The sequence below is a fragment of the Chlorocebus sabaeus genome, chromosome 8 (assembly GCF_047675955.1).
Source record: "Chlorocebus sabaeus isolate Y175 chromosome 8, mChlSab1.0.hap1, whole genome shotgun sequence".
NCBI classification, from domain to species: Eukaryota; Metazoa; Chordata; class Mammalia; order Primates; family Cercopithecidae; genus Chlorocebus; species Chlorocebus sabaeus.
The window spans coordinates 61,573,730-61,600,854 of NC_132911.1; the positions used below are offsets into that span (position 1 = coordinate 61,573,730).

Consider the following 27,125-nt stretch of genomic DNA (forward strand, 5'->3'; position numbering starts at 1 on the left):
TGCCATTCTCCTGCCTCAGCCTCCTCAGTAGCTGGGACTACAGGCGCCTGCCACCACACTCGGCTAATTTTTTGCATTTTTAGTAGAGCCGGTGTTTCACTGTGTTAGCCAGTATGGTCTCGATCTCCTGACCTCGTGATCCACCTGCCTTGGCCTCCCAAAGTGCCAGGATTACAGGTACGAGCCACTGCGCTTGGCTCAATCTGGCTCTGTCTTTAAAATTAATATGTGCAGTGTTGCTGAGCACATCGTGAAATGGTTTTTACACACTGCTGACAAAAGCATACATTGGTACAACCTTTCTGGAAGACAAGTTAGCAATATTTTCTATTTTTTCAGAGCCTTAAAAATGTTTCTCCCAGGTGCAGTGGCTCATGCCTGTAATCCCAGGGATTTGAGAGGCCACAGTGTGAGGATCATTTGAATGTGGGAATTTGAGATCAGTTTGGACAACATGATCATCTCCGTCTCTTCAAAGAAAAAAAATTAGCCAGGTGTGGCAGCCTGCATCTGTAGTCCCAGCTACTCAGGTGGCTGAGATAGGAGGATCACTTAAGCCCAGGAATTTGAGGTTGCAGTGAACTATGCTCATGCTACTGCACTCCAGACTGGGCAACAGAGCAACATCTTATTTCAACAAACTAACAAACAACAACAAAAAACTGTTTCTGCCTTTGACCTCATTGATAACACTTTCAGGAATTTAAATCAGCAGAGGTGCATTCAACAACCTATGCATATAACAAAAGATTTTCAAAACTTTCTTAAGAACTGGAAATATCTTTATTCATTTTTGCAGTGGGCATATGTTACTTTTATAATTAATCACTCATTAAAAGTCTTTAAAAGACTCTTTTCTTTTTTTTTTCTATGTGCTGCATAGCTTCTTCTCAGATCCAGGAAAGGAGCTGTCCAGGATAATGAGGATAGGCTGAGGAAAGACAAGCCATGGCTTTGCCTCTGTGCCAGCTCTCATGGGCCAGGCAGATGATCCCAGGACACCCGCCTCCACAACATCAACACCCGCTCCATCCTTCATCAACAATTCTGTACCTGATTAACACATCTGTACCCCAGGAGGTTATGCCAAGCCCAACTTCCTTCCAGAGACCACAATAATAAGTCTAAGCCACTGCTAATGTCATTTTTAAACTGTGGGATTAAGACAGAGAAGCAATCAATTAATTAAAATTAGCCCTTTATTGAAACTATAAGCATCTTGCTTCCTAAGATTCTAGACCAAATAAGTGACTGCCAATTCTACTCTTATAGAATGAAAGAGTTTGCCATTTTTAATGTAATGAATTTTTTTCACTCTGAAATAAGATTAATTCAAAATGGTCTTAGCCTAAAAAGATTCTCTTCATTCGTGAAGAAGAAAACACCTCTTATTACCTGTGTTCCACTTGTCAAGTTACACTAGCAATCTGAGTCTTAGTTTCCATATTTGTAAAATGGAAAAAAACAATGTTTCCCCCACGTGGCTATTGTGAAGATAAAATGAGAAGACGCATGCCAAGTGCCTAATACAGGGCCTGGAATATGGAAGTACCCAGCAAATATTCCATCTCTCCATTGGGCAAGGCAGTACTGGACAGTACCAAAAGCAGTATTGAAGGTGGGAGGAGGAAAATAAGATCTTCAAGCAGTCAAACACAGCAGAATCCCAAAGTTACAACCAAAAGGGGTTAGGTATGTTTTACAGAAAGTGTTAAGAAGGATAAGTGAAAAGCATTACGTAGACACATTTGTGTATGATACGCTTCTGTAATAGGTACAATCTGAATATGAAATCAGAATTCCTGGACTGTGGGAATCAGGGTTTTGATTTTTTTCTAAGAAAGATTAGTTTCTTCTGCTCCAGAATTTCATACAGATTAAATCTTATAGCTAGGCACTATCGCTCACACCTATAATCTCAGCACTTTGGGAGGCCAAAGCAGGAGGATCCCTTGAGTCTAGGAGTTAGAGACCAGCCTGGGCAACATACTCAGACCCTGTCTCTATGAGAATTATTCAGGCCTGGTGGTGCATACCTGTAGTCAGCAGGTCGAGGTGGGAGAATGCCTTGAGCCCAGGAGGTTGAGGCTACAGTAAGCTGTGATTGTGCCCCTGCACTCCAGTCTGGGTGACAGAGAGAGACCCTGTCTTAAAAAAAAAAAGTCAGTATGAAATCTCTTGCATAAGCCATCTTTTACCCAGCATAGTGATTTTGCAATTTATTTACACTATTGCATGAACCAGTGAATTATTCTTTTTTGTTGCTGAGAAGCATTTTATTGCATGAATATACTACAATTTATTTATCTACTAATGGACATCTGGGCTTCTTTGAGAAATTGCAAGTTATAAAGAAAACAGATACTGATGTTTTTGTTGAAGTCTTTTTGTGAACTAGAATATCTCTTTCTACTTTAATGAATGAGTCATTTTACCTTTAAATTGTCATCACTTCCACGTCTTTTATTGCTAGTGACACTGTGCATTTTCTTCCTCTGATAATAGAATAATTATCAAAATAATTCCTCTGATAACAGAATAATCCCATTTCTTGAATACTCACTATAGTGACAGGCTATCTAACTTGTCCTCATAAGATTTCTGCAAAGTAGATATAATCATAACCATTTTACAATGAAGAAATAAGTGTAGGCTCATTAAGCAGTTGGATATGTGGCTCTGAATTACTACTGAAGTTGGGGTCTCTAGGCCACACTGTGGCTCTCTTGGGCTGTGACAATGGCTTCTGAGAAAGTCCACCTGGACTTGTCCTTTGCTCACATCCTGGAGGGGCATCTAGACCTGCACATTGTGCATTTTTACCAATTTTAATTATTTTGCCAAAAAGTTCCTTGCAGTTAGATTTGTGATGTATTTTTCTCAACACATTGCCTATGGGCCCCTCACAAATGGTAACAGGCCATGGCATGTGGAGACAGCCCACCCTAATGGAAGAATCAGGAGAGAAGGCATGCAATCCTCTAGAAGCCTGCCTACATGTAAGACCCCATGTCAAATGTTAAACCATGCACGTGACTCTCTCAAGTTGCCTGCTTGGCCCTCTTCCAAGTGTACTTTAATTTCATTCCTGCCCTTAAAACATTTTAATACGCTTTCATTCCTGTTCTAAAACTTGACTCAGTCTCTCACTCTGCCTTATGCCCCTTGATCAAATTCTTTCTTCTGAGGAGGCAAGTATTGAGGTTACTGCAGACCCCTATGGATTCATTGCTGCTAACATACTTTTTGCTGCATGACTCAGATACATTTCCTGGCAGTAAGATACATCTACGCCTCACATTCTCTGGTTGGAGGTGTTCAACCCCTGCAGAGCGTTTCCTTCTCTCCTTTTTGCTTTCCTTTTGCTCTCCTGCTTACTAACCAACCCTCAAAATGATTTCTCTTGGCCACACTGCCTCTGGCCACACTTCCGCTGGCTGATGTCTCAGCTTACCCTCACCAGTGACTTGCAGGGGCGGCAAGAACCCTGGAGTCGATATCAAGTAGACCTAGACACTACTGGCTTTTCTGGACAGGAGTGGTCGGGCTAAAGCCTAATACCATGCAATATCTGGGGTTTCCTCTACTTTTTCAACTAAAATTGGCTCTTTCCCAAAAACTCACACTGCCTATTCTTCTGTTCTCTCCGTGTGTATTCTAAAATGCCCTTCCACACCTGCCAGACTATCTGCCTCAAGGGCAAGTCTGCCTCCTTTGCTTTCACTTTGAATGCCCTGTGACTTCTTAAACACACACTTTCTGTTATTTGTGTACCTGTGGCTCTTGCTTGACAAGCAAAGACATGGGCTACCTTGCTGATATCCCCTGATATTTATACTTGTTTCTACCTTGCCAGCTTGGAAGACCTGTCTGCTGGCACATTACTAGAACAGACGCTAATCACAACCCCAGTTCTCCTATTTCATCATCACTTACCACACACTTTTTGTTCTTGTTATGCTTCAGGGCTGAATTTTTTGGTGGCTTTTGAAGCAGTTTGTATGCCTGCACAGGGCCTTAAGCAGTAGCCTTTTAAGGACCCCATCTACTTGCTTTTTTTTGAGGTAGTACCTCTTTGAGAGGAGAAGAAATTCTTTCTTTGCCATTTGCAGGTTCTTACACTAAGCCCCAAGTCCTCCAAAGGTTACTACTTTATGTCAGGAGGGTAAATAAATGCTACCCTCTCGAGTCCAAAGCCTGCTGTCTTGGGGAGCACAGGAAGGCTTTCCATGAATATTCGTCTCACTTCCTTCCATTTATTATTGTAGCTTTCGTTTCTCAAATCAATTCCACACCCTTCTTAATAGGCATCAAGGCCTTAAAGGTCCTATTCGAAGGAAAGGAAGTCCAGACACTTTGGACTAAAAAACAGGCTTAGCTAAAAAACAGGCTTCTCATCTACTTAAAGAATATGGGAAATGGAAATCTGAGAAAAGAGGTAATTATATTATTGCTCATATGCTCTGAGTGAGATTCATTCTCAGGTCATAGAGATAAGGATGGAGGCTGGGCCAAGGCCACAGGCACAAGAGACCTATAGGACAGAGATGAAGGTTTGTCCCTAGGCTAACCCATGACCATTAGAGCAGAGATGAAGGAAAGGTGAGGAGTACAAAGTAAGACTGGTTTATTCCAGAACTCCAAGGATAAAGAGGGACCCTGCCTTGTTCACTCCAGTAGGTTTTCTGTCCTCAACTCAGTAATCATGATGAGATGGTACCAAGGTTAAGGGTAAGACCAGTTCATTCCAGAAGCCTAAGGATGAGAGGCGGACACCCCATTTGGAATAATAGAACAGTAAGAGAGGAGGCCTTCTTTTTCCTTTTTCCTTTATTTCTCTTCTGTTCTCTCTTTGAGGTGGGTAATTCCATCTCCATACCACAGGCCATGCCCCTCAGATGCATCCTTAAGAACTGGGAAAAGTCTGATCACCTAAACAAAAGTTAGGTTTCCTTAGTAATACTGTTTGGCCTAGAAATGAACTGGGAAAAAATTACAAAAGTGAACCTTAAAATCCAGTGTTCTTAGGCAGAAAATCCTCAAATTAGCCTCCTGAGTATTTTATAACTGAGATCAGAACAAGGAGGACAGGGCTAAGGAAAAAACTAAATGCAGAGAGAAGAGGCAGGTTCAACTATTGGCTGCTCTGCCAGTCAACATCTCCCTCCAGGTTGCCCTAAGGACACTCCTCCAGGTAACTGCAATCAGTGTGGGAAGCCAGGTCACCGGAAGGCAAACTGCCTAATGGGGTAAAAGGGAAGAAGCTCCGCATGGAATGCCCTCTCTGCCACAAGCTCGGCCATAGGAAACATGACTGCTCTGAGGGCCGAAGGGCCCTTGGGACAGAATCCCAATCCCTGATGGTTTTGAACAGAAGGTACCCTCTGCTCCGCTGGCTCCCAGATCAGACATGGTCATCAATAGGACAATGCCAAGGGCAAGTCGAGGTGGCAAGTAAAATTGTGAATTTCTCTTTTGTGTTTAAGAACTGCCTACTCTGCTAATTTCCTTCTCTAAGCAATTTTCCTCCAAATCATGTCAGATAATGGGGACAAATGGCACCCCCTCCCTCCAAAAGAAAAGATTCACATCCCTTTGGGGCAAAAATACGTTTCCAAGATGGGTGCCTGTTCAATATTCACCCAACCTCTAAACTCATCTCTCCCTCTAATAGTTCCATTTCTTCTGGGAAAGTTACCTAAATCTTCAAGCAATAACTTTAACTTGGACAGTCTTACCTCAGGGGTTTAAAAATAGCCCACACTCATTCAAATGCATCCTGGCAATAAATCTAACCAAGCAATCTCTTGAGGGGGGATAACTTACTATGGTATGCAGACAACCTCTTTACTTGCTCCCCCTTCACTGGACTCACAGAGCAACATGCAGTACAAACCATAACTTCCTAACAGAAGGAAAATGACTTTTGTCTAGTTCAAAAGTTATAAAGGTAAAGGTATTTCTGGGAAGAAAGGTTATAAATAAAAGAGACTTTATATGAAAAAGGATCTTGTATGGTAAATTTTTGTCCTACAGTAAAATAACTGGTTGTTTAAAAAGGGATGTTTAGGACAAGTCAGAAAGTCAAAGCATGTCATAGATGGTCTGTGGAAGTTACAAAAACTCATGAAAGGGAAATTTATAAAAGAAATGTTATACAATTTTAAAGATTATGAGATCTACTAAATGCTTCATAAGCTGTTACTGTGACTCTTAACTTTACAACTTCTGTGCTTTTAAGCTATGTAAGGCTGGAGACATACAGAGTTACCTGTGCCCCTAGCTAAGCTAAAAAGTGTCAGAGATTGTACACATTTCTATCTGGTGTCCCAGGGTCCACATTTAGTACATAATTAAAATAACTTACGGGTTTTTCACCAAAAGTCAAAGTTGCTAAGAGTTAACAGTGTAACTGTATTTGAGACTACTGGAAAAACAGTTTTATGTGCAAGGTGTGTAAGGAAAGTAGAATATGCTTTTGGCAAAAGATTATAAGAAAGCATGAAAATGTGAGTTTTTTGCTTAGTTTAAATGATTAAAGGATTGTTTTAAGTAAGACAGAATAAATCTGAAGGGTTGAGCATGTTATGAAAGGTTTGCGAAGGATTAATGTTGTAGAAGAAATTCTGTTTGTAAACCTATTGGCTAAAGTTAAAGGGGTATTATTCAGTTTATCCATGTATTGAACATTGAAAAAAGCACAATATGGTTTTCTTAGAACATTATTCTTCACTTTAACAAAAAAACTGTAAAGGGTTATAAAAGGTTTATGAGAATCTTACCTTATGGTCAAACTGATTAAGATTGAATAGATTTGTCCATAAGGTTTTATTAAGAATTAGGTTTAACATCAATAGTATAGATGTGTTATTTGTATGTGTTCCAAAATTTTATGTAAAACTCCAATTATTATGATATATCTCAGTATTAATTATCAGTAATAATTATAAGTGTTACATTAAATTATTGTGTACCACAGAGGTAACACAGTTTCTTGTTAATTATGTCTTTGACTGTGGCTGCTGTAAGACATTTTGTTATCCATAGATAATTGTTGTCTTATTTTGATCCTCTTTAAAAGGTAGTTTTATAACAAGCTATAAAACTTTGACAGGTGCTTTGGCTGCAGGTTTCTGATAACTTTGGAGATTGTGACATCAAAATGAAGATATGCAAATAATTATATGCAAGTAATTATTCTTGCTGTTCTTTTTGCAAATAATTAGGCCACATACAATAAGACTAGAGCTTATTAGCAGACAAATCAGTCCAATCATAACTTCTTTTTAAGAAAAATGAGAACTGGAGAGAAAATATTATGTTAAAAAACTATGGTACACCTGTTACTAGATTCTAGTCTTATCATTTGTTTTTAATTTTGTTCTGCAATTTAGACTACCCTGTTTATTCCTGTGAACCAAACAGTGACTTCTGGCTGCAGCTCAAAAGAAACAAGAGGAATGTGCTGTCAAATTCCAGATGATCCTCAGCAAGGGATACCATCCTCTCAATATTCAAGAGTCACCCTTCTACAGGGGACCGTTAGATTGCCCATCAGTGGGACATGACAGGTGAAATAGTGCTCATGTCTCCCTTGGACCTGACCAGATACTGCTTTCAACAACCCATGGAGCCACTTTGCCCTGACAGCTAGCAAGAGGCCAAGACCCACAAAACAACCACCACCATGCCTCTGTCAACAGGAAGCAATTACAGAATACCGAACTTCATCCATTGTCTCAAATAATTGGACACTTATTCTCTTGAGAAGGGAGATGTTACAGTAGGTAGCTAGTTAGACACAAGCAGGGCAGGAGAGATGCTCCTGGCAACCCACTACCAGCAATGTCAGGTAATCACCATGTGATGGTTAGGCGGTTGTTACACTGTCTCTCTAACACAATAGTTGGTCACAGCCAGCACCAGGAAAAAGCAGTCTTCCAACAGATAGAAAGACCTGAAGTTGGTGATCAGCAGCTTCCCAATAAGGTCTCGGGAGTTAGGAGAGTGGGCTCAAGCATGCACACTAAGAGGCAAAATGGTGGAGTTTAACAGGTATATGACCTTTCTTTGAGAACATTTGACTGGTAAGGGAGGAATGCCTCAAGTGAGCATGTGTACAACTACAGTAAACACACTGTGCATGCAGCCCCTCTCAAATGCTGAGAGGCCACTGCACATGTGAACAGCCCATCCTGAGGGAAGAATCAGAGGAGAAGGGATACAACCATTCAGACACATGCCCCTAAAGTCAAAGGTTGAAGCATTCACTTGACTCTCTCAAGTTGCCTGCTTCACCCTCTTCCAAGTATATTTTACTTCCTTTCATTTCTGCCCTAATATCTTAAAATAAACTTTCATTCTTGCTCTAAAACTTGCCTCAGTCTCTCTCTCTCTCTCTCTCTGCCTTATGTTGCTTGGTTGAATTCTTTTTTTTTTTTTTTTAAGGAGGCAAGAATTGAGGTTGCTGCAGATCTGTATGGACATGTCACTACTAACACTAAGTGAAGGAGTCATAGTACAAACTCAGGCATCTGGCCCCAGAGTCAGCACACACTTTGTCATTGTGCTAATTTCTTTCATTTTTCTTGTTTAACTAGTCTAAATGCCTACTTTGGTTCTCATTCCATCAGGTAGCAGGAAGTCTACCTCAAACAAGTCTAGCCCTCCTTTCCCTGTTATGGCTCAATCCCAAGAAACTTTCCAAGGACCAGGCCCTGTGGGGTTGGGGGTGTGTTTAGGGAGAGGGGGATGAGTGTGCGCTTGGGGGTGGTCCATGCTGTGCTGAGGCATTCTCTTCTCCTGTAGCCTCGGTCACAGGTCCCTGCAGGTCCCAGCAGTGGCCTCCTTGCCCTTGACTGCAAGATGGCTGGGTTCCAGCAGAAGAGTTTAGCTCCCTGCACCCCTCTTGGGTACTCTGTGAAGGCTTCCCTCTGCTCCTGTCTTCCCTGGGGTTCTGGAAGATTCCACCCTTGCTGCCTCATCCTGTGCACAACCACATCTGGTCCCCTGGCCTGTCATTGAGCTAGGCAAAGGGGATGCTATCTTGCTACCTCCTCGGGACTTACACAGGGGCAGGTCTTTGTTCACCTCTGTTGTAGGATTCTTTAATCATATTTGGAATTTCTAGCATGATTGTCCCTGAACATCCTTTTAAATCATCCTTAAATTCAATGTTTTGGGCAAAGAAAATGTAAGTTTGTGATCTCTGGGGCCCACCATTGGCCTAAATAGGCCATTCTTTGCTACAGTGGAGCTACAGCCTTATCTTGTTCCTTGCTGTTTCCTGGCTCTTGGGCAGGGGGCGTGTAAAGGCCCCATGGCTCTTGCACACTCTGAGGCAGGGTGGTATGAGGAAGGTGGCTCAGGCTGCAGAACTTCCAGAGTCCTGTGGGGTGGCAGCTCTGGAACTGGGTACTCATGGGAATTACAGCCAGAACTCAGGGCTCCAGGAACCTGGCCTGAGCCAGAGAACAAGTCACTGCTTATTTAGGTACAGAGAGGACCCTGGAGGTCATCAAGGTGAACGCTTGGAGACCAGGGGGACAGAACACTGCCTAGTAATTGTGAATCAAAGGCTCCACCTTCTTCACAAGCAGCAAATATTCTAGAACCTAGTGAAATCTCAGGCCTGATAGGATGTGCCCTAGTCCTAGAACATTTAAGTTGTTGTAGTGGAAGGTATGTCAATTCAGAGACATGACTTAGGGATGGATAGATTACTGTACAAGAAGGCAAATCCCCTGCTTCCCACCCTATCTGAGAGTGTTGTCCCACAGCCACTGACCCCAGGTCTCCAGTTCATACCCAATCTGTGTTCTCTGCAGGGGAAACAGCTGCAGAGCCCTCTGCTCCTGGAAGGCAAGGGCAAGATTATCGAGACCTCAGGGCTGGGCCCTTGGCACTTGAGAGGTTCCAAGCGCCCACGCCTGAATGGCTGACCAGAGCGACTAGAAAGCACAGACTCCTTTTGCATCCAGGTCACCGTCAGGTTACCTTATGCACCAGTCTGGCTCCTCTATGGTCCCCCATACAACTAGACTCATACCTTTGCTCATGCCATTTCCCCTTCAGTGAATGCCTTCCCACTAGAAGAAGTCTAATGGACTACAGGTACACAAGAGGTGGTGAAATGATAACCCTGGGACTTATGATGTGTTTTATTATGTTTGCTATTACAGGCATGACCCTGCTTCCCTAATTGTGTTATAGGTCCCCCTTTTTTTTTTTTTTTTTGAGATGGAGTCTTGCTCTGTCACCCAATAGTGGCACAATCTCAGCTTACTGCAACCTCTACCTCCTGAGTTCAAGTGATTCTCCTGCCTCAGCCTCCCAAGTAGCTGGGATTACAGGCACCTGCAACCATACCTGGCTAATTTTTGTATTGTTAGTAGAGGCGGAGTTTCATAATGTTGGCCAGGCTGGTCTCAAACTCCTGACCTCAAGTGATCTGCCCACCTTGGCCTCCCCAAGTGCTGGGATTACAGGTGTGACCCACCACACCCAGCCAGATCACATTTTAAAGTAACAGATGAACACCTCTGAAGCCACCACTTAGCCTGAAAGCTAGGGCCTTAGCAATGGCTGACATTGGCTGTGTGTTCCAACCCATCCCACTTGATCCCTGCCTTCTCCAAGGTAGTCAACACCCTGAATCCCATGTGCCTTCTTTCTGTGTTTTCCTTTTTCTTTTATTTTGAGACAGGGTCTTGCTCTGTTTTCCTGGATGTAGCGCAGTGATGTGAACACAGCTTACTGCAGTCTCAACTTCCTGGGCTCAGGCAATCCTCTCGGTTCAGCCACTTGAGTAGCTAGGACTATAGGCACATGCCACCATGCCTGGCTAATTTTTGTATTTTTTATAGAGACAGGGTTTCACTATTTTGCCCGGGCCAGTCTTGAACTCCTGGGCTCAAGTAATCTGTCTGTCTAGGCCTCCCAAAGTGCTGGGATTACAGGCGTGGGCCACTGCACCTCACCTATTTTCCTTTTCTGTCCTCTCATCTTATCTATTTCTTGGAGTCCTAAGATGTGTATATTACATTTTAACTCTCTTTACCTGCTTTAAGAAGGTGTCATGCTGTTTGCAATGTTTTAGGACTTATTTTTCTTACTTAATAAGTTGATATGCATTGTCCATACTGTTAGTGGTCACTGCAGTTCCTCTCTTTTGACTGCTGAATGGCACTCCATGGTAGGAACACCCCTCAGTTTGCTTATCCTTTTTTCCATCAGTGGGCATTTGAACAGTCTTACTGTAAACATTTTTGTGTAAAAGTTTTCTAAGGTGTACACCTACGAGTGGAATTGCTGGGTCATTGTGTATGAGACTGTTCCTCTGAAGGCTGTTTAGCTATTTTCCTGAGTGGTTGACTCATTTATACTCACACAGCCAACAGGTAGACCAGCTATGCACCACCTCGTCCCCAGCACTCGGCAGGGTCAGCCTTTTCCATTTGTGCCACTGGAGTGGTGGTAAAATGGCATCTAACTGTGTCCTGTGCCATTTCCTGCTCATCTGTGCTTCCAGGCCCAATTCACAAATGACTGCCCGAGAAGCTCTCCTTAACCAGCACACATATCCCGATCTCTGTTTTGACAGCCACTTACTGTTTGATGTTTTCTTCCACCTCCCCACGGGGTTCTTCACCTCTTTACATCAGAGGATATCACATTTCTTTTCTAACTCTTGTATCGGGTGCAAGGGCAGTGTGTTGTGCATAGTAGATCCTTCAGTGGATTATTTCTGCTTGAATAAAGCAGAATTGTTGTTTACACTGATGAAGGAAGTCAAACGCCATCTGCGAGAGATGCAGCAGGGTCCTAACGGTACTGTGATAGGAAGCTGGGCAGCGAGTTCATGATTGCAGGTCGGAGCTGGCCAGGTGAGACCCTAGTTAGCCACTCTCTGAAGGCCTCAGAGTGGCAGCTACTCGGAGGAGCGTGAGTTCATCCCGCAGACTTAAAGCCAGGCCTCTGGGAGCTGAGACCTGTCATGGGTCAGCTGATGCTTCTCCTGGGAGAGACAGACCTCGCCTTCTGTCGGGAGGAAATAAAATCACCAGCTCATTATGAGGCCTGCTCCAGTCAGAACACTGTCTTCAGACTCAGCTCCTGCATGTTGGAAGCTCTCAGCCAGGAGCATGGGGCAGGGTGGGATTCCAGTGAGTTCATCTATGACTACAGGTACATGGCACCACTCCATGTACCAAGACACCCCATGTGCCATGTGCCAGGCCAGTCAGGGGCTGTGGTGGCCTGCCTGGTGGGTGCCCAGGGACATGGGCAGGGATGGAGGGACAATACTATTTATCAAAGTCTGCCTGGAGAGGGTTTTGTCTCTCTGAAGAAAGTTGGCAGCTTGAGGGAGGTAAGGACTAGGCCAGAATGACCGAGTCCCACCACGCTGCCCCTCTTTGCTTGACTGGAGAGTTTTGCCAAGTGCCTCCGAATTCCACTGAGGGTCAATGGAGCTGCCTCACTGTGGCCTCAGGACCAGAGGATGTGACAAAAACCAGGAGAGGAGTGGGGAGGGGACTGTTCAGTTTTTGCTTCTCCAAACATAGACTTCTCTGTGTGAGTCACTGACCAGGATTCTGCCCTGGTTTTTGTTTCCTTGCCATCTCCCTACAACCCAGGGAAGTAGTAACAAGCCTCCTGCTCACCATTGTTTCAGGCTTCTGCTCTTGATCTAAGCAGTGATCCCTTCCATTGCCATGGGCTTTTGCATTTTTAAGGAATGTTCCCATCCATTGTGCCATTTGATCTTCACCATGTGTGCTCGTCACAAGCTTCCTTACGGGATCCCCATTTGTGCTAGTTCTATGTGGGTTCATTTTTGAGCTCTGATCCAATTCTCCTCAGGCCTATTGCTCTTCCTATCCTGAGTTCTTGCTTCCTGGCAAGCTAACCTTACAGGTGCTCAGACTATTTTTGATGTGGAGTGAAGGGACCTTGTGTCCCAACAACATGGAAGGCGCTGAAATTATTATACACACAGTAAACACCTGTTATGCAATTATCTGCACTTAGCTTAGTCCATCTATTCTAGGTGCTTCTGAATTCTGTTATTCATTCAAGGAATACTGAAAGTACCATGTGAGAGGATGCTAAGGATACAGACACCTAATGCATGGTCTTACCCTCAGTGGGAAGAGACTTATATCCAGCCACTGCAAAGGTGGTCATGAAAAGTATGGGTTCAGTGGGCCTCCAAGCAAAACATCCACCCTTGGGAGGGAGGCAGACCTAGCTCTGCTATTTACCAGCAACCTAACATTGGCCAAGCAACCTATCCTTCTTGCAGTTTCTCTGTAAAGGGTCACACAGGAGCTATAATTTACCCTCTGCTTGCAGGGTTTCAGCTGCTTCATGGTCATTACTACCAGTTAATTCTCACAGCACACTGAGGCCAGCATTAATTCCATTTAACAGATGAGAAAACTGAAGCTCCAACAAGCAAGTAGCTTGCCCAGTTCGCCCAGTAAATGGTAGAGTACAGAATCAAATCCACCAATGTTTGGCTTCTAAACTCAAGTTCTTTTCTTTCCTCGATTCTGCTTCATAGGCCTGTTGTGAAGATTAAACGAGATTTTTAATGCAAAATATCCAGAACAAAGCCTAGATTGCAGCAGGGTCCTGGTGAGAAGTAGCTATTGTGATCTCACGTGGATTTGTCCTCCCTTCATTCATCGCTGCTCCATGGCACCATGCACCTCTCACATAAAAGATAGGGGCCTATTTTCCCCTTGTAATAATTAATCCATGTGCCAATGTGTTTAGAGAAAGTAGCTCATGCTGTGCTTTTCATTTCTAAGGATCCAATCATGTTTAGCAAGCAGGCTCCCACATGCAAGGCCAGATTCTTTCAGCTGAAGAATGGGGAAGAAATTATCCAGGAATTCTGACAAAGAAAGTAATTACTCCAGTCTGACATACATCAGTTACTGGTGCCCAAACTGGGTTTTTTGGTCTAAATTACCTGAGTGATGTGTCTGCATCAACTCAGGTGCATTTGGTTATTTTTCTTATTGGCTCTTTCACCAAGTGGGTGTTCGTCAGCCATCACTCCTCATCCCGCACAGGTGGGGCAGCAGGAAGGCAAGGGCTCAAGCCTGAACTGAGTTGGGCAGCTTTCATTCCCCCATAAGTGTACACAGTTGTCTGGGGAAAAGGGGAAAGTTCTAGAGCACCTCCTCACCCACAAAACTTCCATGATTGTGCCAGCGGTGAGGTCTCTTTCTTTTCTTTTCCTGAAGTCTTTCTCCTCGCTGTAGTCCTTCTGGCTCTTCTGTTGTGACCACCCCAGGTGCCCACGTGGTTCTGGTGAGCCATCAGCTAATCCCTCCTGGGCATTATCTAGCCTGGGCATTTTAGTAACTAAATGCCCAGTTAGATACTGCTTACATTTCTGCAACACTTGGCTTTCACATTCATTATCTCATCTAATCCTCACACCAGCGCTTTGAGACAGACATCAGCATTGCCACTTTAGATGGGAAAAAAAACTGAGAAAGAGAACGTGTTTATCCAGATCACCAGGGCAGTGAGGGCAGAGCTAGTACCAAAACAAGGGAGGAAACTCAGGACTAGGCTTCCTGGCACCTGGGCAAGTTCTCCTTCCATGACCACATTCTATAGTGTTCAAAAAACATCCAAGACCCATAAAGGAGTGAATATTTTGTGGAGAAATTTCTGGCCCCCATAAGAAGTAATGGGGGAGCTGCTTTTGAATGTGTGAGCCATTTGAGAAGCTTGTCAAAGTATACATCTCAGGCAACTGCCTTCTCATGGAGTGGAGCTGTATGGCAGTACAGGTCTAGTGCCACCACCTCCCCAAACAAGATGCCATCTCTCTATAGGGCTTTGGAATCTCAGCAGTAATTGGAGACGCAGATAGAAAACCACAGGTGCTGGACACACCCCCTGACAACAGCAATCCTGTCTGATATCTTCCAGGGCAGAGATGCTATGCTGAGATAGAAGCAGTGGCTGCTGGAACCTGGATAGTTAGAGCCAGCCAAACCCCTTTTGACAAAGATCATAAAGGTCTTTGTAAATACTAATTAATTCTCCTCACCCAGTGAAGAGAGAGAAACTTGCTTTCCAAGCACATCAAGGGAAGGCTTAGGTGACAAGGCGATGGCCTCACTCCTCACCCCACAGGAAGTTTGCTTCCCTTCACCTCCAATAGCCACACACCAAGGGGAGACCGAATCATCCATCAGAGCCTCCTGGGCTTGAGTGGTGACCTCTGACTGCTGCTCTGGTCCAAATCTTCCACACTCAGAAGAGCTTTCACTCCCAGCTCACCCAGCTCATCTCTTTAAGGTGAGACCCTGGAGATAAATGTAGGATTGGGCTTCTTCTCCCCCTAGCCCTTCCCTTTTCGTTGTTTCTTTCTGTGATTATTGGTGGAGAATTTACACCATCCCCTCACCTGAGTTCTAGAAATGGCCAGGGCTTGGTGATGTAACAGAATTCGTGTGGTTTTACTTTTAAATGAATTTCTCATGGTCGTTTTTGTGTCTCTAAGATAATGATCTTTTTATGCCCCTCACATCAGTCTCCTCCAAAACTGAAAACTATGGAATTGCAACAAATTCACTTTGTAAACTGTAAAGTGTCACATGAATGTCAGTTTTGATTACTATCTTCCTACTCTTTAGCAGAACTCCTTCTCAATTGTATGTGCTGTATATCCATGAAATTGTGTAATGGTTTAAGACACCATAAAACAGAACGCTAAAGTAAAAGAAAGAAGGAAACATGAAATTACAACACTAAAGGTAAAGTATTTTTGAACATTGCTCTCTGTGCAGTGCTAAATGACTAGCTGCCTGGAGGAGTTCTTGAATTGAAGCTTTAGTGACTTGTCATTACAGAAGAAGTTCACTACTTCTACAAGTGTTTGTGGAATGTGCCAAAGGGCAGGGCCAAGTCAGGTCCCAAGGTAGAGTGGTTAGACCCAGAGCAGGCCTCTCAGCCTCAGTGGACAAAGATTTACATGTGGTCAAGGTTACATCAGGGAGAGGACAGGCACTGTTTCTCTGACATAGCCTGATACAGCTTGTCTTCCCTTTCCCTATTTTCCAGATTAGCCAATCGGCCTCCCATGATTTTTTCCACCTCTCTCCGGTGAGTTCAAATGTGCTGAAATCTCAAGTCTCGGCCTCTAATTTTTAGGCCCTGATGATTTTCAATAATAAGCTGAAAGACTCTTTCAGATATCAATATCTTAGTGGAAAAACAAAAACAAAAAAAAGCCCAAACCAAACAGTTCCTAAAATGGCAAATCAATTCTCCTCAATCTCCCAAAGGGTGTAATGGGCAGTTCACTGTTTTTTTTTTTTTTTTTTTTTGAGATGGAATTTCACTCTGTGGCCCAGGCTGGAGTGCAGTGGTGTGAACTTGGCTCACTGCAGGTTTTGCTTTCCAGGTTCAAGCAATTCTCCTGACTCAATTTCCTGAGTAGCTGGGATTACAGGCGCTCGCCACTGCGCGCAGCTGATTTTTGTATTTTTAGTAGAGATGGGTTTTCGCCATGTTGGCCAGGCTGGTCTTGAACTCCTGATCTCAGGTGATCCACTCACCTCGGCCTCCCAAAGTGTTGAGATTACAGGCATGAGCCACCACACCTGACCTACATCTTTGCTTTTAAACATCCAGTTGCTATGCAGACATGAAACCTCACACCCTCCAGCTTGACTCCCTTAGGCCCAGGTGCCCCAGACACCCATACGAAAGAGGATCTTCTCCATTTCTGCAGAGCTTGAAGTCAGGGATCAGGGCTGCTTGACCCCCTCCCCTTACCCTGGGCTCCCCTTTCTGCCCTGTTCCAAAACTTCCTGTCCTTGGACCTCAAAAGGCAGTCACCTGGCCCCTCAGCCCCATGCATGACTCTGACCTTCACACCCTCCTTGGTCACAGTCCCAGTCTCCATCTGGGGTGAGCTGCCCTGATGAATACTCTTGTCTGGTGAGTGGCTCACCCAGCCATGCATCACCCCATGTCTCCCTGCCTGGCAGTGGTACCAGCTCAGACCTGCCTGCTTTTCTCATAGTTCTCTTTGCTTAGCGCTGTTTCGCTTCCTGGGGGTGCACTGCTTTCCTCCATGAGCGCTCATTCTTGGTCTGCTCTCCCTGGAAAATAGAGTGATGGCTTCCACCCACAACCACTGAATTCCAACTTTGCTTCTGATTGGCCTGGCTGGTTACTCCCAGAAGCTTCCCCAAAAGAACAGTGTATCAAAGGGGATTTACAAAACAGTGTCGCAGTTGATCATACAAATTGGGTCTTTCTTGTCATATTCAACTAAAACAGAGTCAAGAGGCCAGGGGGGAAACACTCAGGGCACATAGCATTGCTCAAAGGATACAGTTCTCTGCACTCCTGGCTGCTGAAACTGCCTGCTGTAACCTCAAACCAGTTTTCTCTAACAACCACTGAAATAATCTGCTGAAATCTAACACCATCACTTACCAATCAGTGTTTGCCAGTGCCCCCAAAACTTTACTAGTGCCAATGAACTTTCTATCAAAACAATTTGTAACATTTTTTTTAATGAAACCTCCAAACTTCTCTGCCCTTTGCGCATATGGAAGACCACCTGGTCTGTGTGTATGCCCTGAATTACAATTCTTGCTTCCCAAATAAAACATTTTTAACTTACAGATCTGAGTCATTCGTTTATTTAACTTCAACAATAGTAGTGTCTTTCTGTAGCATTAGTGACATGCCAGTGAAAGATTAGTGTCTGCATATTTTTACAGCATCCTTTCAGTTATATATATAATATTATAAAGTATATGTAGTGTACAGTATATAATATATAGTATATGTATATAATATAGAGTATAATGTATAATATATTATATATTACATTATATTATAATGTTATACTACATATTATATTATATATAATATATATATTATATTATATATTATATATTATATATTATAATGTTATATTATATTTAACATTATAATATATAATATAGTATAACATTATAATATAATATATAACATTATAATATAATATATTATAACATAATATAAATAATATTATCATATAACATTATAATATATAATATAGTATAATATTATATATTATATGTATAATTGAAGGGATATATGTGCATATAAAGAGAGAGAGGCAGGATCTTGCTCTGTCATCCAAGCTGAAATGCAGTGGCATAGAGTGTGGTTCACAGCAGCCTTGGCCTCCTATGCTAGGGTAATTCTCCCACCTCAGCCTCCCAAAGTAGCTAGGAGTACAGGTGCACGCTACCACACCTGGCTAATTTTTGTATTTTTGGTAGAGATGGGGTTTCACTATGCCACCCAGTTTGGCTGCTCTTCAACTCCTGGGCTCAAGTGGTCCTCCCACCTTGACTTCCCAAAGGGCTGGTATTACAGGTGTGAGCTATCACACCTGGTGGCAGCAATATTTGTTAGCATTTATTGATGCTTACTCTATATCAGACAAATATTTTACCTGGATGATATGTAAGTCTCACAATAACCCTTTTGAGGGAGATTCGATTATTATCTTCTCTTTATATATGAGAAAACGGAGGCATAAAGAGGTTTGGTAAATTACCCAGAATCACAGACCCTATAAGCGAGTACTCTAGCTTTGGCTGGGGAGTTCAGCGCACACCACCATCTCATTCTGCTTCATTTCCAGCACTCCTTCTCTCCTTGAAGTAAATTTGTTGGGCCCTCTCTTCATGGCACCCTCTACATGGGCAATTCATCGAGGTCATTGAAGCTTTACCATACAGAACCAGTGGAGAGTACAAGGAGGTAGCCCTGTCCTAGCAAACTTAATGGTAGGCTGGGGAAGGGAAGGTGGCTTGGGAGCCTGTCAGTTTCTTCTGCATCAGTGACTGTCTTTTCTGTTCTCTCTTCTGAGGGCCAGTGATCATTAGATTCTCTGAAAAGGGAAATAGAGGAGCTTGAACTGGGATCCTGTCTCGTCTCTGATATCTAGCACCTGTGGAGCATTAGAAAATCACATCTTCTCTCTGGATCTCCATTGTCTCATCTGCCAAACAGGTGTGATAATTTGTGAACGAATGAATACAATGCATCATTGTAAGGGTAAATGAGATGAAGAGTGGAAAAGCACCCAGTAGACTGTAATGTACTGCATGAATGCCACGATAAACATTCTTTGTCATTGGGCGATTAATACTGAGGATACTGTTTAAAATGTGATCTCGTGGGTACCTCTGCCCTTGGTGTTTCTTTATATACCTTGGCCCAGTTAAGTAGCTGCAAGTAGGCCAGGGTGTGCTCGTTATCACAGCAAAGAGAAGTAGCAGAACAGGGTACAGGAAAAGAAAAAGGAAGATCTTTTTGGCTTTTTTAGTTTTCAAAAGTCTAGGCCCTTTTATTGGGAAACTTCTGGGTTAAGGAAAATGCTCTGTATCTTGTTGAAACTGAATGCTTAAGATCTGTGCATTTTCGTATGTATAAATGACACTTAAAAATGCAAATCAAAACAAAATAAGCCCAGGTTCTTAGAGGAACAGAAAGGACTCAGGGCATGCACAACATATTTGGCAGAAAATGTGGGAGCAGATGATATGGCTAAGAGCAACTCTTTCTTGCCTCCTCCCAAGCGAGGGGTTGGAGAGAGAATCAAGAGGTAAGTGTGGTGTCCAGGTGGACAGGTTCTGGAGACAACAGGACAAGCAGCCCAATTCCCAGGCTGTGAGCCTCAGGGAGGCCCCAAATCCTAAATATGCTTGTAGGCTCCAACACTCAGAAGTCATGGCTTCTAGGAGAAGATATGGTATGATGTGACCTGGTGGACTGGACGTTTGTCCACCTCCCATTACACAGCAGATGCTGAATTGTGTTCATGGGTCCAAGAGAGGACACAGATCAGGCCTGGTGGACAAATTGTGTGGATGCTTGGTCACAGGCCAGATGGGACAGTGGAAGTTTCTGTTAATAACACAAGTTGAAGCTAGTGTGTAAAGATGAGAGGTCTCCTTTCCCAAAGCCTCAGAACCATGTAATTCTTGCCATCATTACCCTGTCCCTGGAACTTACTGGAATCTCAGAGGAAAGAGGGGAAGGGAACTCCAATGTGACCGAGATTAGTTGTTAATGGCCCAGGAGAGTTGGAGGTCGTAACACACAAAAATAATGTCATTTATTTTGCATAGTTGTGGTTTAAATTTTTTTTTTTTTTAATTTGAAACAGAGTCTTGCTCTGTCACTCAGCCTGGAGTGCAGTGGCACGGTCACAGCTAACTGTGGCCTTGACCTCCCGGGCTCAACCAATCCTCTCACAACCTCCCAAGTAACTGAGACTGCAGGTACCCACCATCATGCCCAGCTTTTTTTAAATTATTAATTTTAGTAGACACATGGTCTCACTATGTTGCCCAGGCTGGTCTTCAACTTCTAAGCTCAAGCAATCCTCCCACCTCAGTTTCCCAAAGTGCTAGGATTATAAGCATGGGCTACCGCACCTGGACAGCATAGTCATATCTGATTTCTGAGAGTTGCACCACTTCACTAAATTTTATTTTACTATATTTTCAAATCATGTAATCTACAGAGAGTGTCTCTGCAATGTTCCAAAAGTGAACTCAGAACACTACACAGCTTAATTCAATTAAACTAGAAACCTGAATGCTACAGAAAGTGTTCTGAGTTAAGAAAGAGGTGTTTCCATTAAGTATGCTTGCCATCTAGAAGTCTTGGTAGTGACATTCCACATTTCTTTTTGGCACTTGCTTCAGCTCAACACAATGGTTTTATAATCTAGGACCATGGAGACTGTATAATATTCTCCAAGATTTTCTTAATTAATAGAGGATCTTGGAACATTTGCTTAATCTACAGCAACGTCCTTTCTTTTTCTATTCCAAGCCTTTCCCAGAACTGTTGCTGAACTTAGCTTCCCAATGGAGGGCTAACGACAGGAGATGCCTGCGGGCTGTCCACTGCAGCTCTGTATTCAGAGTGAAATGGAGACTTGCTAGAAAGATTTTAAAGGCATTTTGTTTAAACCTAAGAGGACATTATTAACAACTTCATGCCAGTACCTTTTGGTAAAATGTATACATTCCTAGAAAAACAAGAGTTACCAAAACAGACACAAGAATAAATAGAAAATCTAAATAATTGATGCATCATTTAAAAACCTTCCTGTAAAGAATACCTCAGACCCAGATGACTTCTCAGGTGAATACTCCCAAACATTTAGAACAGAAATGGCATCAATTTTACATAAGTCTTCCAGAAAACAGAAAAAAAAAAAAAAACTCTCCTCAAGATTTTTATGATGCTAGAAAACCCTGATTTCAAAATTTGATAAAAACCTTATAAGAAAGCAAACTTAGAGGCCCATTTCATTCATGGAGATAAATGCAAAAATCCTAAACAAAATATTAGCAAACCAAAAAAAAAAAAAAAAAGCACTATATGAAAAAAAAGAATGCATCATAACCAAATTGAGTTTATTCCAGGAATGCAAAGTTGGTTTATCATTGAATAGTTCTTCACCACACTAATGAAATAAAAAAAGAAAATTGTAAATTATCTCAATAAACATAGAAATCGCATGTGATAAAATGCAACACATATTCCTAAACAATTCTTAGCATGTTGGTAATAGAAGAAAACTTCCTTAATAAAAAAAAAATCAGTTTTTAAAAATTCACAGCAATCATATAAAGGTGAACTTTTGTAACTTTTCCTTGTAACAACAGAATAGGACAAAGACACTTGCTTGAATAGTGCCTTACTTCTCAATATTTCACTTAAGGTCATAGCCAGTGCAAGAAGGTAAGAAAAAGAAATAAAAGGTATAGGGATTGTAAAGGAAGAAATAAAGCTAAAGTTATGTGCATATTACATGATTTTGTGCTTAAAAAATTCCAGAGAATCTAAAGATATACTATTAGGTTTAGTAAATAAATTTAACAAGCTTGTTTGAAACATAGTCAATTTATAAAAATCACAATTATAAGTTATATTCAAAGGATAACACTTAAAAATCTCATAAATTTAACAAAATAGATTTTGTTAGAAATAAATCTTACAAACATGTTTAGGAGTTCTATGCTGAAACTACAAAACGTTATTAAAAATATAAAAGAAGAGCTAAATAAATGAAGAGATGTTTATGGAATAAAGGTTCATTTATCTCAAGATGTCAGTTCTCAAGTTGATCTATTCCAATGCAATGCAAATCCAATAAAAAATTCCAAGTATTTTGTAAAAATGAAGAAGCTGATTCTAAAAGTTTTGTGATAACGCAAACGGGCTAGAATAACCAATAAATTTTGAAGAAGGACAAAATTGAAAGAATTTCTTAACTGGATACCAAGACTTTGGAAAATATTCAGTGTGATATCGACACAGGAGAGACAAACAGATCATCAGAACAAAGCAGAAAGTCCAGAAGAACCAAATATACATGCACACTTGATTTGTGACAAAGCAGAGCAGAGCAGTGGCGACAGGACAGCTTTTCAATAAATGGTAATGGGTAAAAAACAATGAAAGTTGGTGTATACAACCAACACATTTAAGAATCAGTTCTGTAGGTGGAAGAAACCAGACACAAAAGGCCACATTTTGTATGACCCTAATTGTATGAAAACTCAAAAATAGGCAAAACCAAGATGTGGTGTTAGAAGTCAGGCTAATGGTTACGTTTGGGGAGGAGCAACAGGTAGTCATTGGGAGGGCCAGGAGCACAGCTCCTGGGGTTACATGAGGAGTGGTTACATGAGTGTATTCACTTTGTAACAATTCGCCAAACTATTACTTGCACTTAAGGTATGCACACATGTTATATTTTAATTTAAAGTTAAAATTTTTTTGACCTTTCCACTTTATAGCTTCATAATGTTTTATTTCTCTAGGCCTCTTTGTTATTGTTTTTGTTTTGTTTCATTTTGGAAAGGCGATTATGTTACAGCAGGTAGGTAGTCAGGCAGACATAAGCAAAGCCTGCCCCCTCACCCAACCAGGAATGTCAGGCAACCATCAGTGGATAGGCAGTTGTTAAGCTGTCTCTCTAAAATAACAATTGGTTGCAGCCAGCACCAGGGAAAGGCAGTCTCCCAATAGACAGAAACACCTGAAAGTGATGATCACCAGCTTCCAAATAAGATCTCAGGAGTTGGACAAGTGGGCTCAAGTATGCGCACTAAGAGGCAAAGTGGTGGAGTTTAACTGGTATGTGACCTTCTTCTAGGAACACTTGACTGATAGGGGAGGAGAACCTCATGTGAGCACGTGTACAACTCCAGGAAACATACTGCGCACGAAGCCCCCCTCCCAAGTGCTAACAGGCCACTGCACATGTGGCCAGCCTGACACAAGGGAAGAATCGAGGAGAAGGGATGCAATTCCCTGGAAGTTTGCCAACTTATAACACTCCCCCCACCCCCGCCCCCAAGTCAAAGGTCAGACCATGCACTTGATTCTCAGGTTGCCCACTTGGCCCTCTTCCAAGTGTACTTTACTTCCTTTTACTGCTGTTTGAAAACTTTTTAATAAGCTTTCACTCCTTCTTTGAAACTTGCCTTGGTCTCTCACTCTGCATTATGCCCCTCAGTCAAACTCTTTTTTCTGAGGAGCAAGAATTGAGATTGCTGAAGACCCATAAAGATTTACTGCTGCTAAAAATTGTAATAGTCTCTATCTTTTAGGAGGTGAGAAATAAATATGATACGTTTCATAAATAAGCACTTCGTTCAGTGACTGACCCATACCAGAGGCTTGATAAATATTCAATGTTCCTAGGTGTTAAGGTCACTTAGATAGTTAGCGGTGGAACTGGGATTAAAACCCATCCAAACAAGGTACTTAAAAACAAAATCACATGTCCTATATCACATGGCTGCTTATTAACAGGACTTGAGTGAAATGCTGTATTTAAATAGCATTTGCTGTGAGTTATCATAGTCTCCATTCTCAGTTTTATATTTTGCAAGAGATCAAGTGTATTCATTCCTCCCAGTTCTCAATTCCTATGAATATACTTTGGAATCTAAAGTATTTTAGTGTATCTACCACTAAAAATGAAAATAAGCCCTAAATATTCCAATCACCTCATTAGAAAACTGTTCAGAATTGTTGGCTCCATCCGGCCCCCAAAAGGGAGAACATTCAGCTTGAATTAGATTGTAACCAATATCTCATTAATCAGCATAAAGGAAAAAAAATTAAAAGACATATTAACTCCCAAGAGAAATGTTTGGAAAAGCACTCAAAGATGAAACAACTGAAAAAAGAGCTGTGTGTTCATTAATTAGCACATCAACAGACTTCTGTCCAGTGGATTTGATCATGGTAAATGCACTTTTAGATGTGAATCAGCGGTTCCCGAATCTTAATGAAACCAGTCAGCAAGACTGCTGGATCCTGGGCAATAGTAAAGACAGGGCTCAGACCAGGTAAGAGTTCGAATTCATCTGAATTGGACCCTTCTAGATCTGAAACATGTTTTTGGAGGGGCCTGTTTAAAAGCAATTTGATTACAGATGTGTTATAAGATTCACGGGCCATATAGCTTTTAATGGTTTATCAACAAAGATTTAGAATCATTGGTAGAAAAGAGAGGATTATGTCTTAATCCTGTGGTTAGGGCACATGAAGAGTGTTTGTAGTGTACAGGCACCATCTCTTCTGGCTCAGGTTCAGGAACCATCACGTCATGTTCTTTATTGTAAAACGTGTCTTGGCTGGCTTGTTTCGTATTTCTCATCATAAGGAAAAAGTAGCAATGCTGTTATTGCTGGCAATGCCATGGCTCTTTAGGACCTGTTATTATTGAAACTATAGATCAACTTGCCTCTGGAGTTCTCTGATGTCATTTGTTTCATGCTGGGTGCATCATTACTCATGACACTGCATCCTCCATCCTGGCCCTGGTAAATATTGACTTCCTATGGGTCCCTAAAGGTTGTCACTGTGCTTTGTTTGTGATGACCACAAATGCAAGTCTCATCCTCCGTGTGCAGGAAAATGTTTTCTGGTCATCTTGAACTTATCATCTTAGATTTTATGGTGTAATACATTCTGCAGCCATGTCTTCTCTTGATTGCCTTAGGCCATGATTGCTGCATTCCTAGAATGAGATCTCTTTCAATGCTGATCTCATCCCTGCCTTTCATAAACCATCTGCGGTGGGAAGACTAGGCTAGGGAAAAAGAATGATCCTATTCACCAAAGAGGTCCATGCCTCATCTGGCATGGCTGAAGATTGACCTATGAAAACAAAATGTCACCACATGATTGTAGGCAAGAGAAAGAGGATATCAATCAGATGGGCTGCTGACATTGTGGAGCAAAGACCTCGAAAGCCCTTGGAGGAGGTGTTGTTCTCCCTAGAGGACTGCCTGACATGTGGCATAGACCTGCAGAGAAGATAGAGTGGCCATCCTGGCTGCCAGCCACAGCAGATGCACAGGTAAAGGACTCGACTGCCACCTCCTGCCATCTTTGATGTTGTACAATGGAGGTTGACAGCTTCCATGCAGTTGGAACATGGAAGGGCATGAGCCAACCCATGGGCATACAGATGTGGTTCAAGAACAAGAGCTTGTCATTGATTCTTAGTAACCCAGAGCCCTGAACTTGTCCTTTGTCCAAAGCGAGTGAGAATCAACCCAAATCAGCAGATCAGCATGGCAGAATTCTGATGAGGCACCTCTTCCTGTGGGGTTTTCTTTATCACTGCACTCAAACAACCACATGCTGTTGTAACAGTTTTAGTGTGTGTTTTCCCAAGTAATTGGTGATCTCCTTAAGGTCAGAGATTGTTTCTATTTATCTTTGTATTTGTAGTCCCTGTGGAGTAAGGGATACATATTTGGTGTCCAATAAAATGCCTGCTGACCAATAAGTGACTTAAGGAATGTGTGATGGGCCTGAGACTTTTTAGTAATAATTGTAAGAGTATTTACACAGACTCATTATCATTTATACCATCTAATTTAAAATGTTTCTTCCACAGTAAACATGATGTACCTTTCAGTTCTCGTCATCTCTATTTGAATTGTCCTGGGTTTCGCAGCTTGCTACTTAGGGCTGCAGTCGCTTCCATGGTTTCATTCTAGATATAATGTATATAACACCATGAGGACAGTGATCGACATAATCTTAGTGTGCAACACATTTATCGTGATTGTTGGGAGACTCAACTTCTAATTTGTGGTTATCGTGAGCTATTTTTCAGGGCAAACACTCCTAAAAAGACAACTAAAAACGTTAAGTGAGTTGTTTTTTGACATCCTTTTAAACCCAGCATATAATGAAGCAAGCAGCATGTGTGAAAACTGTCTGAAAAACAGACAACAGACACAAACCTGGGAATACTTTCAGATCTTGAAATTATTGGACATGGACTATAAGGTAACTATGCTTACTGTGGTGGGTTGAATCATGACCCCTGAAAGACATCCATATTCTAATCTCTGGAACCTGTGAATATGTTACTCTACATGGGAAAAGCGACTTTGTGGAAATGATGAAATTAATGATTTTGAGATTGGGTGGCTTATTCTGGAATATCCGAGTGGGTCCAATGTAATAACAAGTGTTCTTATAAAAGGGAGGCAAGTGGATCAGTGTCAGAGAGAAAGAAATACAAGGATGTAAGCAAAGGTCAGAGAAGAGATAAAATGTAACACTGCTGACTTTGAAAATGGAGGAAGGGGTCACAAGACTAGGCATATAGGTGGCCTCAGGAATCTGCAAAAGCAAAGGGAGTGGAATTCCCCCCAGACCCTCCAGAGGAAAGCAAGCCTTCAAATATCTTGATTTTAGTCCAGTGAAACTGATTTCAAAATCCTGACTTCAAGGACTGTAGGATAATAAATTCATGTTGTTTTAAGCCACTGAGTTTGTGGTAACTAGTTAGAGCAGTAATAAGAAACTAATAAATTTACTATGTTTTAAAAAGTAAAGATAAGCTTAAGGATATCTCTGAAAAGATAAAACTGTAGTTAGATTTCAAAAATTTCTAAATAGTACTTCCAGAAGTTAAAAAACACAATAGCCAAAATGTAAAACTCAGTGGATGGGTTTAATAGCCAATTCAACACAATTGAAGAGAGAATTGATGGCTTGAAAGTTAAATCAGA

General features: G+C 42.0%; 1 long non-coding RNA gene across 2 annotated transcripts in view; it reads left to right on the plus strand.

Moving 5' to 3' along the window:
• LOC103236838 (uncharacterized) overlaps positions 1–27,125 on the plus strand; it is a 222,867-nt gene that overhangs the window by 180,204 nt on the left and 15,538 nt on the right. The window contains exons 4-5 of one of the 2 annotated variants that reach the window (XR_012093686.1): positions 7,395–16,137; positions 18,689–19,452. The exons of the other annotated variant lie outside the window; for it this stretch is intronic. This is a non-coding gene — a long non-coding RNA (uncharacterized lncRNA). Of the gene's footprint in view, positions 1–7,394; positions 16,138–18,688; positions 19,453–27,125 lie in introns of those variants that run through there. 2 annotated transcript variants of the gene reach the window in all.